General features: G+C 33.3%; 1 protein-coding gene and 1 non-coding gene across 2 annotated transcripts in view; both read right to left on the reverse strand.

Annotated features, from left to right (window-relative positions):
* LOC126777148 (uncharacterized) overlaps window positions 1–13,171 on the reverse strand; it is a 54,768-nt gene that overhangs the window by 3,875 nt on the left and 37,722 nt on the right. The gene's annotated exons all lie outside the window — the stretch shown is intronic.
* On the reverse strand, window positions 10,181–10,253 carry Trnak-cuu (transfer RNA lysine (anticodon CUU)). Its single transcript has one exon. It is a non-coding gene; the product is annotated as a tRNA-Lys (tRNA).

Here is a 13,171-nt window from a genome sequence, read left to right on the forward strand (position 1 = left end):
AATTCGAAAACGTTATTAACAAATTGGAACGACTTTTACTTCACCTCTTTTTTTATAATCTCTTCTTACGTCTAATGAAGTCTTACATTCACTATTAAACCGAACACCTTAAAATGAGAAAAATAAAAATATAATTACGTGAAAGTAAGGCACATAACATTTTACGATGTTTGTCTTAAAAAAGACACTATAATCTTTTAAAAATAAATCATTTTCATTATATCATAAATTATTTTCTTACGTGACAGCTAAACTTGAAGTTGGTCAGATTTCTTAAATCTCAATAAGTCAAGTCCTGAATGCACTTGCGTTGAACATTCCGAGTAAATTGATTAGTTATTTATTACTTTTATGTTTTATAGCGACAGGTCGGTTCAATAAATACACCGTTACGTAATTAATACAAAACGTTGGGCATATAAAAGTTTGTTGATAAATAAATACGTGTTATCATATTTATTTACAGAAGGCACGAGGAAATGGACTTTCTGAAAGTAAGTCTGATACTGGAAGAAGTATAAGCCACATATCGCGTGTCCCTGTAATTACTAGCTGACTCGTATAAATAAAAAAAAATCAGATATGATTGTGCATCTCGTATCATAATATCGGTTCGATGGAACAGCATTTGCATGCTTTGTCTTCCTTTTTCGTATGTTAAATTAGTGATAACAGAAAGAGAGATATCTGTTTTTAGCTACGGATTGCTATATAGTTTATTAGTTAACTAGCTTATGGCTTCGACCGCGTGTAATATGTTAGGTACCTCATGTCCTTTTCTGTAGCACTGAGAAAGTTTATGCAAAATTTCATGATCATTGATGGTTTAGCAGTTAAAGCCTAACAAACTCACTTTCGCATTTATAATATTAGTAATATGGATGAATGAATGAATGTCCAGCACAGTCAATGAACTGTCCCAATATAATATTAAATGTCATGCGTAGGAAATCGTTAATATGGACAAACATGATGTTAATAGCAAACTACCGTTAACGTCGGCGTGCAAATTATATAAGAAAAAATATTTATTATATAAAATAACGATAAATATTTACAAAATAACAGCACAATTAAAACTTATCATAATCAAAATTAGTATTAAAATACTAATTGTATTAATAAATTATTAATATAAAGTAAGTTTATTTCGAAAGATAATGATAATGAAATAATATTTTAAAGATTTGTTTGTTTGTAATCGGTAAACTCTGAATCTACTGAAGAAATTTTAATAATTCTTTTAACTTTATAATGTTATATAGAATACCATAGGCCAAATAGCTATACTTAGTATTATTGTGTTCCGGTTTGAACGGTGAGTGAGCCAGTGTAATCAAGACACGAGGGACATACCATCTTATTTGGTAGCGTATTGACGATATAAGGAATGGTTAATGTTTCTTATAGTGCCAATGTCTATGTCTTCTTTATATGTAAAAATGGCTATGTTTTGTTATTCTATTAATAATATTTCAGTATATATATAATCTTGTAGTCAAATGAATTCCAAGCGCGCGAAGCCGCGGGCACAGCTAGTAGTTCAATAATCGTACTATGGCCTTGTCCTACTACTTATACATTATCTACTCATCTTCAATTATAAAAGCCAATTGTAGTCGTATTACACTTTGTACTATTACCCTTTAAACTATTGCTGTTTGTGTGTAATATGATTATTTGCATTCGTATATTGTAATATTTTAATACATACGTAATGTTTACGTATTCAGCAATTCAGCTGTCTCGTAATAGTTTATAAACAAATATTACATAAATTAAAATAATAACAAAACAATACTGCATTGGACTTTGTACTTAAGTTATTTTGTAAACAAAGTTTATGTTTTCGAAGTTTACATTGCGATATAATTTTATTTCTTTTCGATTTCAAATTATTTATTTAATACAGCGTGCATTTATAATTGGTCTAAGGTTTATTTACGAGGGAAATTGAGATCATTTTGAAAAAAATGAGTTGTACACTAAATACCGTTTGATATAATCAAAATAACAAAATTAAAGACGTAAGAAATATAACGCGTCACCCGAGATGTATAATATAAGTTTTAATGTAAAATAAGATTATATAGGAAACTGATATATAATCTTGAAAGTCTTCTCTTACATAGGCGATATATTTCGTATTAATGTAAGTTAAAAATAATTTAAATATATTACGTTTGCCGTTTAATGTTCGAGACAATTTTATCTTAAGATAAAATTTATAAGCATCGCCATGGTGTAACGCGCTTAAATTAATACAGACGAGTTAATTAAAGTAGAAACGTTGGTGCTGACCTAAAATTAAATTACTTGTACATATAAAAAACGATATCATTGTTTGACTTTTCTTTGTTCGTATGTTAACACCCGCCCACGCCTGTCGGGAAAAGTCATAATAAAAATGAAAGTAGTCCTACCATATACGGTGAGCCAGTGCCACCATATAACTGCGAGATGAAGATGAACTTTCCCCAATTTATCGGATTATACGCATATATTATTTATATATGCTTTAAAGCGTAACAAGTAGGTTCGAAATTTAATTTCCATTTCTTATCTTTTTTTATTGCAATTTTTAAATGGCATAAAGATAATATATATATTTGGAAATATATTTATGTTGTCGACATAAACGAAAAAGATACGCTATCTTTAAATACTGTTAAATGTTCCCCTACCTACCTACCTAGGACAGATAATACAAGTCGGTAGGAACAACTTCGAGAAGGAAGCCGATCGAAGAATTCGCTTGGGATGGGCAGCATTTGGCAACCTTCGTCAAGTCCTCAAGTCGTCTATACCGCAATGTTTGAAGACGAAAGTCTTCAACCAATGCGTCTTACCTGCCATGACATACGGTGCCGAAACGTGGACACTAACTGCGGGACTAGTCCACAAATTCAAAGTCGCTCAGCGTGCTATGGAGCGAGCTATGCTCGGAGTATCTTTGAAGGATAAGATCAGAAAAGAGATTATCCGGAAAAGAACCGGAGTCACCGACATAGCTTGCAAAATTAGCAGGCTGAAGTGGCAGTGGGCTGGTCACGTATGTCGTAGGACCGATGGCCGTTGGAGCAGAAGAGTCCTAGAGTGGAGACCGCGAATCGGCAAGCGCAGCGTAGGGCGCCCTCCAGCCAGGTGGACCGACGACCTTAAGAAGGTGGCGGGCACCAACTGGATGCGGAAGGCGGAAGACAGGGAGCTTTGGCGCACCTTGGGAGAGGCCTATGTTCAGCAGTGGACAACGATTGGCTGTTGATTGAAATGTTCCCCTATCCAACGATATCACCGTTACAAGGTATTGTCCCGTTTCTGAGTCATTACTTTTATTTGCCATACTGTGTTATTGCTTATGAAAATAAATATTATTTTTAAACGTTTTCCGTAAATATAAATTACCCTTTACATTCTGGTAGCTAGTATTATTATAAAATGTCACAACTTGTTTGTTTGTCCTTCGTTCATATAGCAACGGAGCAATCTCGACTAGATTTTTTTTATGGATATAATTTATGGACCGACGAATGATATAGGATTGACAAAGCGGAAAATGCACAAGAGCAAAACCGAGTCAAAAGTACTTTTTTTATAATATACCAAATTATTCATTAAAATTTTTATAAGTTATAGCTACGAGTTATGTCGTAAGTACTTTTATATCATTATATTTAATTTAACAAAGCCAGGATGGCTCAGTGGATAGAACAAGAATATAGATCATAGAATCCCGGTCAGTGGATCTGTTGGTAAGTGGTCATCACAGCCCATTGACATTGGCGCTTTAAGAACTATTAAACGTTCCTTACATCGTCAATGCGCTACTAACTTTGGGAACTAAGCTGTTATGTCAAAACTAAGTATTGAAATTTAGCGGTATAATATGTGATGAGCTGGTGGTACCTATTCAAACGGGATTACGAAGGTGAAGCAGCGTGGCGGAATAAACTCCAACCTTCAGACCTTGCACAGCAGCGCAATATTTTTGTATTATCAATATAATTTACTTATAATTCATTGAATAACTGAAGTCATTTAATAATTGATTTTCGTCTTGATCGTGTTAAAATGAAGACGGGGATAGGTATAGTTATCAAAGTTTCAATTTAACAGAGCTCGATTAAGTCTTGTCTAACGATTTCAACCAGATAATGTCGACGTTGATAAAAGGGCATTGTTTTCAGCTTCAGAATAAGCTCTTAATCATAACGTTCGTGGGACTCCAAAGATTTTTATTATTTGTTAGAAAATAAGGAGTTTATCGTTCATCGTTCAATTTAAAAACGATTGTGTATTACGAAGTTCTTCGATTAATTCTTATGAAATTTTATTTATTAGTTGATAACTAAATATTTACTTTATATGGAAAAAAAACTAAAGCGAGAGTTTATCATAAGGCAACTAAGTCCATTATCTATATTAATATTATAAATGCGAAAGTAACTCTATCTGACTGTTACGCTTTCAAGACTAAACTGATTTTGATGAAATTTGCTATGAAGCAAGCTTCACCCAAAAGGAGGATAAAGGCTACTTATTAATACCTAACATCTGCCTTCCCAACAAGCACATGAGCAAAACTAATAAACTCTTTATACCTACCTAATAAAATGATATCATAAACACGACTTTTTAATTTTTGGTGTACATACATAATGGAAGATAAGTAAATGGACCGGACGATGGTAAGCGGTGACGTCATAGTTTTGTCACTATCCAAATGCTTATCTTTCGTATACAGATTACATTAAAAAAAAAAACTTTGCTATGTTCCGATATGATAACTGAGTGGTAAGTTGATGCTACATATCTAAATGGTCCAGACCAGTGCTAAGTATTTCAAGCAGTGTATGAATCCACTTCATGTAGCAAGCGGTGATAACCGTCGGTCGATTTTCGTCATTTCACGATTGCTACACGTTACACAAATTAATTAGCGTATCCGCTAATTTGATTCGTACATCCTTTAAATGTTATAATTATCATATCACTTTCTCGCATTTCCAATAATATTCCGAGGTGAGTTTTTAATTTCCTTTGATATCGTAGCCATAAATTGTACATCTTCAATATTAAAACCACTGAATAGTACGCTTAACTAAGCATAAATTATGATGTTACAATGGCAGCTAATAGTGCACAAATGTTTTATTACTCTGTGTACGGAACTTTCTTTTCTTATCTAGAACTGAATATTCATCAGACGCAACTGCTCACTGCACATGCGTATTGCTGTATGATACTCACGTTTTTCTATAGTCAAAGTCTCAAAAATCTTTATTCAATATAGAAGCGTTACACTTACTTATTGATTGTCATAAATCTACCACCGGTTCGGAAATAAACACCTCAGACTTGAGAAGAACCGGCGAAAGAAACTCAGCAGTTTTTTTTTTATATCTCATCCTCACAATTATAAGTAATATACAACAACAATTGAACCACTCACATGATGTACACGACGGCGAGGCTGTGGCGCCGTCATCGATTGAGACTATCAATATTTAGACGAGTGTTCGCATGCTTTTTGCTGTTATGTCACTCTGGCGGAACATCAAACGGGTAACCATGTCCTGGTTGAACGTCGTTAATTTTAATTACGTGTGAATTATAATACACTTTGGAACAGCGTGGTGTGTAAGCTCCAATTTTTCACAGTTCTCCTTAAGCAGCGAGTAAGTCCCTTTTTACTTTTAAGGCTATAGATCCCGTGGCCTTGAGATTTAATCAGGTAAGGTTGACAGTTATTGTTTCCTTTTAAAGTCAATTGCCGTAAATTATGAGTGTATGGAACAAATAGATATTGATTTAAGGTAGCTGGTTGAAATCCGGCAAAGTTTTAGCGTTAATAATTCATGTCGTGCTTGGCGTTGGCTGTGAAGGAAAATTTTCTTAAGGAAACCTGCACATATATCCGGCAATTTACAACATACAAGCAGAATTCAGATTATTTTCCTGAATATGGCCAATCGTGGTCTATTTGCAGACTGTTGTAATTACATTTCTCTCATTATTAATAAATGTAGCTGTTTCCTTTATTCATCAAGGAAAGCTCGTAATGTTTCGTTAAGATTCCCATCGTCACGGAGCTGACGGGTCGGAATCACGTCACCGACATCTTCAAGCGTCATGACGAGCATTCATAGATAAAAGCGAAACCGGAACATTTAATAACAATGATAGTACTATATTTACATAAGAATTATTTGTATTGTGTATATGAATTATTATATATAAATCAATTAACGCAAATCACCGGGTGGAAAGGTTTCGAGAATGCTTATTATATTATGAATCGAAATACCGATTCTTTGAGCAAAGAATTAACCAGCACTCTTATCACAAGGGGTCTACTGAGTGGTAAGGCTTTGTGCAAGCCCGTCTCGGTAGGTACCACCCACTCATCAGGTATTCTACCGCTACAGAGCAATACTTAGTATCGTTGCGTTCCGGTTTGCAGGGTAAGTAAGCCAGCGTAAGTATAGGCACAACGGATATAACATTTTAGTTCCCAAGGTCGATGCCGTATTGGCGATGTAAGGAATTATTAATATTTCTTAGGGCGGTGGTGACTACCGTCCGATGGCCCATTTGTCCAGCCTACCTATAACATAAATAAAATAGAAGACAATATTACGAGCACTCGGTCTCTTCTACAAATTTTTCCATTTATTGTATTAAAATGAATCGTATTTATCGTTGATCCAGTCGAGTTATCGTAGGCGTTCATATGACATCGTCCGCGAATATAATCTCGCATAAAGCCTTCGAAGAGAACACAACACTTATTAAAAGGTTATCGGGATCGCGTTACGACCGCAATCTAATCTTCCTGATCGACGCCAATGTTATAGATGCGATTTTTTTTTTTATAGAGTAGGAGGTCGGACGAGCATGTGGGCCACCTGATGGTAAGTGGTCACCAACGCCCATAGACATTGGCATTGTAAGAAATGTTAACCATCGCCTACATCACCAATGCGCCAACAACCTTGGGAACAGACAAGTTTATAAGACCAAACAAATGTTATACAAACTATTCTACGAAAAATCTCTTAGAATTTCAGTTAACCTTTAACATAAAATAGAATGAAACTATAGAACTGTTCGTTCTTGCAATGAGGTAACGAAACCAGTACTTATACTTGAACAAAGTATTACAATTATATTAAAATTTGACACCAAAAGCAGACATGGATAAATAATTCCTGCTCGATCCCCATGTGTATGAGGGGAAACCGCGAGGGACACAGGGAGGTGTTAGCTACCCTATGCCCTTTTCTGTACTCCTCATAACTTGTATGCAATTTGCATACAAGCATGATGATCTGTTGATAAGCCAACTCTCTTTCGCATTTACAATTAGCAAGAACTTATAGGATACAGTAATAATCTTTATGGTTTCACTTGTTTCCATTTATAGCACAGTATTGTTTTAATGATATAACTCATAAACTTTTTATAATGATACTAAAAACAGAATTTTCATTATTAGCATAATTATGTATGGATGGTAAAACACTTGCAAATTAAATAAATACGATTGTATTTCATTAAAATTAAGTTTATTTTGTGTCTGGTTACTTAGCCTCTAAGCACGTGTCAGTATGCAAACAAAGGAGCCCCGGGCTCGTAATGTCAGATTACATGTCATGTTATGTTATTCTAGAGAATAGAAAGTATAGAAGTGGTACGTGTGTGATCCGAACATTCAACAATTAACGCGAAGACAAATGGTGAACGAAACGTTACGAAGGTAGAAAAAATACACTCAATATTAACACTATAATTTAAATTACAATTTTATATAATAAGTAGGTAACAATCAGATGTTTTTGATCAGAAGTTTTTTTTTATAAAATAGACTCTCTAAAATAGAGTAAACAATCCAGGGACCCACTGAAACACACACAAACAATTTGATCAAAAACGGTCCAATCCTTTCAGTTCAGGGAGTTCAGTGGCATACACACGTACAGAAGACTCATGTATACATTATATATTGTTTTAATGTTTACACTTATTATATTTGTATGATTTTTTATAAGCAATCAAATGGAAGGTGCAGTTGAATTAATATTTTAGTCAATTTATTTAATTATAATCGTTGTATTTTAACGTTTATCACGTACATAATCTAAATTGAAATTATAAATAGAGCTCATAAATAGTCAATACAGTTAACTGTTAGTGCCTTTTTAATGTTCCATAAATATGAAGCCATTTCTATATACATTCTAACTTATCATTTGATATATTGCAGTCTGTTAAGATTTTTTATGTGTTGTTAGACAGACATACATAATAGACACTCTCATAAACGTTGCTTAGCTAATGTTTAATTAAACAATGATTTCGCTCTTTCTCTCATTATTGATTTGACATTCGAAAGAAGAAGACAATGTTTAAGAACGTTTACAAGTAAGGGCGCAAATGGTGTTGAAGGGAAAAGCCATAGTAACTATATAATACAATGCGTATTTAATCAAGAAACCATACTTATAGCTTATAACAGACTGAGTATAATTAATAAATTCCTAACAGAAACCTTGAATGTAATCCTTAATCTTATGTTAAACAAGGAGGCCATGCAATATCGGTTTTTATTTTAAGTTACGAACCTCCACATATACGAGTTTTGTGTAAGGTTTTTGCACGTGTCATTAGTGTTTTTTTCTTATATTTTGATTGAATACATCTGAATATCAGTATATGGCTCATATATTTCAGCTTGTACATTTATACACCCAGTTAGCTCGCCACTCGCAAGCATTTATATGCCGTTATAAATAAATGGAGTGGTTTTTTATACCTAAATGAAATATAATATACTTGACATGCCATACACTTCAGACAGTTTTGTGGTAAATAAAAAAAAAACATATTTTATGTTGCGATAAGGTAATAAAATATTTAAATAAAATAGTAAAATATTGAAATATATTCGTTGAATTAATTACAAGATTGGCGTAGATACTAGATAGCAAAAATCATATAAAAATTCCTAATCTTTTTAATTATCTCAGCCAATCAATCTCCTTGTGTCTTAATTATTATCCATCTTACGTGGCATTGGCGAAATAACCAGCCATCTTGACGCAACTAAAACCTATGTGAAGGTCATAGTGCCTGAATTTCAATCGCGACTGCTGAACACTAGGACTAACAATCAGATAGCTACTTAAACATTACCTGGGCCACGATATTCGTTTCTATAATAGGATACCACATATAAATACATATAACTTAACACAAGTTTATATAAATGATAATAAAAGCGTGGAGTTAGTATACGAGTATGTTGATTTCCAAGCAGAATATGCATAAATTTAACTTTATTAACTCTGTAATTGAAAAGGTGAAAAAGAGTTAGTACTGAGTTTCTTGTCGATTCTTCTCGGTAGAATCTACATTCCGAATAATAATAACTTTACATTTAATTCCATACTGTACACGATGATACAAGATGATTCAAAATTTCGATTAGATTTTATTAGCCAATTCGAATAAAGTTTTTTTTTAATTTGTAATGATCTCGGGCTTGAAAATGATGAAATATTTCGCGAGGAAATCTTTGTATCCACCAGACCACTAGCACGCACTAAAATAGCATGGCGAAATAAGCATCATATCATCCTGTAACAGTAGAGACTTTTCCCGCAAATCCTAAGTGTAAATATATAAACTTTGATATATTTTTTAATCATTGTCGTTTAGATTTTATCTTTAACGTTTAATGATGCTCGTCATGGGTGGTCGGTGGTTTCAATTATGTATATCTGTGACCACACCCGACTTTCACAGTCGCAGGTTAAGTAATAGACCATAACTGTCTGCTCGTGATGAATGCTAATTAAAAATTTCATCGCATATTAAAATAACTGATATTAAAAGTTATATATTTTTTTAATTAATAAAGATTTACTAGGATTGTCGTTTTGAGATAACTGTTTTATTTGTAGGGAGTCTGTCTTTATATTTGATAATGTATTTTTTTTAAAATTATATTTATTTTTATGTAAATAACAGTATTAATATCACACTGCTGACAAAAGGCTCTTGGGAAGGTGGAAGCTTATTCCACCACGTTGCATGTATCATTTAAATACATTAATAATATTAAAATAATAAAAAAACATAATAATGTTCTATTTAATATAAAGTCCGAAAAAATATTCGCCCAACGTGGGGCTCGAACCCACGACCCTGAGATTAAGAGTCTCATGCTCTACCGACTGAGCTAGCCGGGCTGATGGAGGCGTAACGAAATAGTGGACTAGATATGAAATAAGTAAAATGAGAAGTTTACGGTTCAGTAATTTTAATGTGTTAATTAACAGTGAACGCGGCTTATCCAATGTATCTATTACTTCAAATATATATCGCTACTGGATATATATAACAATATGGTTACTGCAACTATAAGCCCTATAGGATATATGTATATATATTTATGAAATTATATAACGTTATTAAACATTTAATATAATGTTTTTTATCAAATAACTTTAAAGGTGGTTATATCTTTTTTTTCAGACTTTAAATAAAAAAGGTGTTATTTATATATATTGTATATATATAAATGTAATGTCTTATTTGAACAGCATGTTAGTACATACCACTTACGATTAAAAAAAAATGTTTATAATACATCTTATAGATGTGTACGAGTACGACTTGTTTACATTGCGTAGGCACTTGGCAGGCAATTACTTCAGCAATAACTGATAAGGTACCTATCTACTGTATGTATCTAAATAACAATAATTTTCATATTATATATTTTCCTGCCACTGTTTTTTTTTTACGTAATAGGAAATGTATTTTTTATATTTTGTACGTTCAGTCTAATTATTGAATTCAGTATTTTTTAATATTTTATTATCTTTATGTCAGACATAAAAATCTTATCGTACTAATTTGCTGATTGACCTTTGGAAAAATTATAAAGTTAATTGCAAAATTTATGATATTTTATCGTAAATGTAAATTTCATAAACGATTTCTTCGTCATCATGCCTGTAATAGCTAACGAAATTCGACGTATCAAGTTTTTTTATTTTTTTTAAGCAAATTATATTGAATAAAAAAAAATATTAAAGTTAACCAATTATAGCTTACAAAATTAAATTAACACCATACATGCGATACAAAAAAAAAATATTAAAAGAAAGAAATTATAAAAAAGAATTCAATTTAATAAGAGAGCGGTTATGGGGTCACTAACCCGATGGAATGGTTAAATTTTAATTAAATGGGATAATCAAAAATAATAAACACGATCGTTAGTTTACTTGTAAAAACGCCATATTGTATTTCTCACTATGTCACACTAAATAAATAGTAACATACAACATGCAAACATACAACATAAAAACATACAAGTTACTTCGACAATCATTGTTTTGTCAACGAAAAGGTGTAGCACATATGTGTTAATGGCATATATACAGTACGCAAAGACCATGTGTGGCCTTTGAAAAGACGTATGCTCGTGCGCCCCTTTTTAAGTTCCTTATTCGAACCGGTTGCTAGGTTGCGAAAGCTTTCAAGGTTGAGTGGAGCTTTCTTCTAACACAAGAATGCGTCCGCGCATCTAACGTAAAGAAAGGGAGGTAGAATCTACATCTAGTAATGACATGATTTCAGTTAGAAAACGTGGATTCTTCCCCAGTTTCTATAGTCACGATTAAAGAATTTTCTCGACTCTTTATTGTATGTTTAATTATTTTGTCTAGACTATGTTATATAATAATATATGTAACATTGACACTTCTATTAATTACTCCCTTATTTGTTTGTGTAGACTCTAAGTGCAACTTATATAACCGTTGCATTACTTAATATTTTTGCAGCACAATGTCCAGTTTTGTTGATTTTATCGCTACATTAAAGAATATGATATAAATGCCTCAATGCGCTGTCAATATACGATCTTTTTACACTATATGACAACTGTTGTGTAAGGCCTTAAGATGTTTGAAAACATATTCCTTCTTTATATACATAGTAGACACCGTACGCGGCTTTGCACGCGTGTTAGATGTTCCCTGTCCTTTTCTGTACCCCTGAAAACGCGTATACAAAACTTTAATGACGTGTAAGCGTAACGGAAAACTTGAAACACCATTATTTAATATAACAGGGTGTGGAATTGAAAAGACAATTAATTTGATGGTAATTATATATATATATTTTTATTTTTTTTTATATAATAGCGAATTCCTTGAATCCCGCATCCAGTCCTGCCAAGTCACGATAAGAGAGATCTTCTAAATTACACTGGCCGCCAAAAAAATCGACCCACCCGTATTTTTTTACTTACAAAGTTGTTATCTTAACTATGCGACGACCTAGGTGGATTGTTTTACTTATGGGACATACATTTAACATTTTATTACCCACTTGATATTGATTTGGAGGAGTTGTAAGTGTTATTGAGGATATTTGGAATATTTTTAAAGTATTGATAAAAAAACGTTACTTTGTGCACAAAGTGCATGGTTAGTTTATTTCCAGTTCTTAACGCGGAGTCATCTCGGTTCGATGTTTATTATTGATTAAGTGTATGAAACTTTGTTGAAACAATAATTTTAATAAGTTTAAACATAAAAAATGGATACTACTGAAGCAGAAGCTGCTCAAGTCGTAGCTCTTATTCATGAGGGGTTAAGTCAGCGAAATGTGGCTAGAACACTAAAATTAAGTCGTTCAGCGGTGCGAAGAGTGTACAAACGCTACTTGGAGACTGGGGAGTATCGCCGGAGACCAGGATCTGGCAGGGGGCGTGTCACGAACCCGACCGATGACCGTTTTATTGGTTTGACGTCTTTAAGAAACCGACATCTTTCGGCTGTTGACGTTCAAGGTAGACTCCGAGAAAGTCGTGGAGTGTCTGTGAGTGAAAATACTGTAATAAGAAGACTTCGAGAGCAAAACTTAACCCCTCACAAGCCAACAACAGGACCAAAACTCACAGCATCCCATCAACAAGCAAGACTACAATTTGCTAGGCAGCACGTCGATTGGACACTGGACCAATGGGAGACAGTATTGTTCAGTGATGAAAGCCGAATGTCTCTAGTAGGCTCTGATGGACTACGTAACGTCATGCGAAGGCCAGGAGAACGCTACTCTCAGTGTTGCATTCGAGAAACAGTCCGATTTG

The sequence above is a fragment of the Nymphalis io genome, chromosome 2 (assembly GCF_905147045.1).
Source record: "Nymphalis io chromosome 2, ilAglIoxx1.1, whole genome shotgun sequence".
Classification (NCBI taxonomy): domain Eukaryota; kingdom Metazoa; phylum Arthropoda; class Insecta; order Lepidoptera; family Nymphalidae; genus Nymphalis; species Nymphalis io.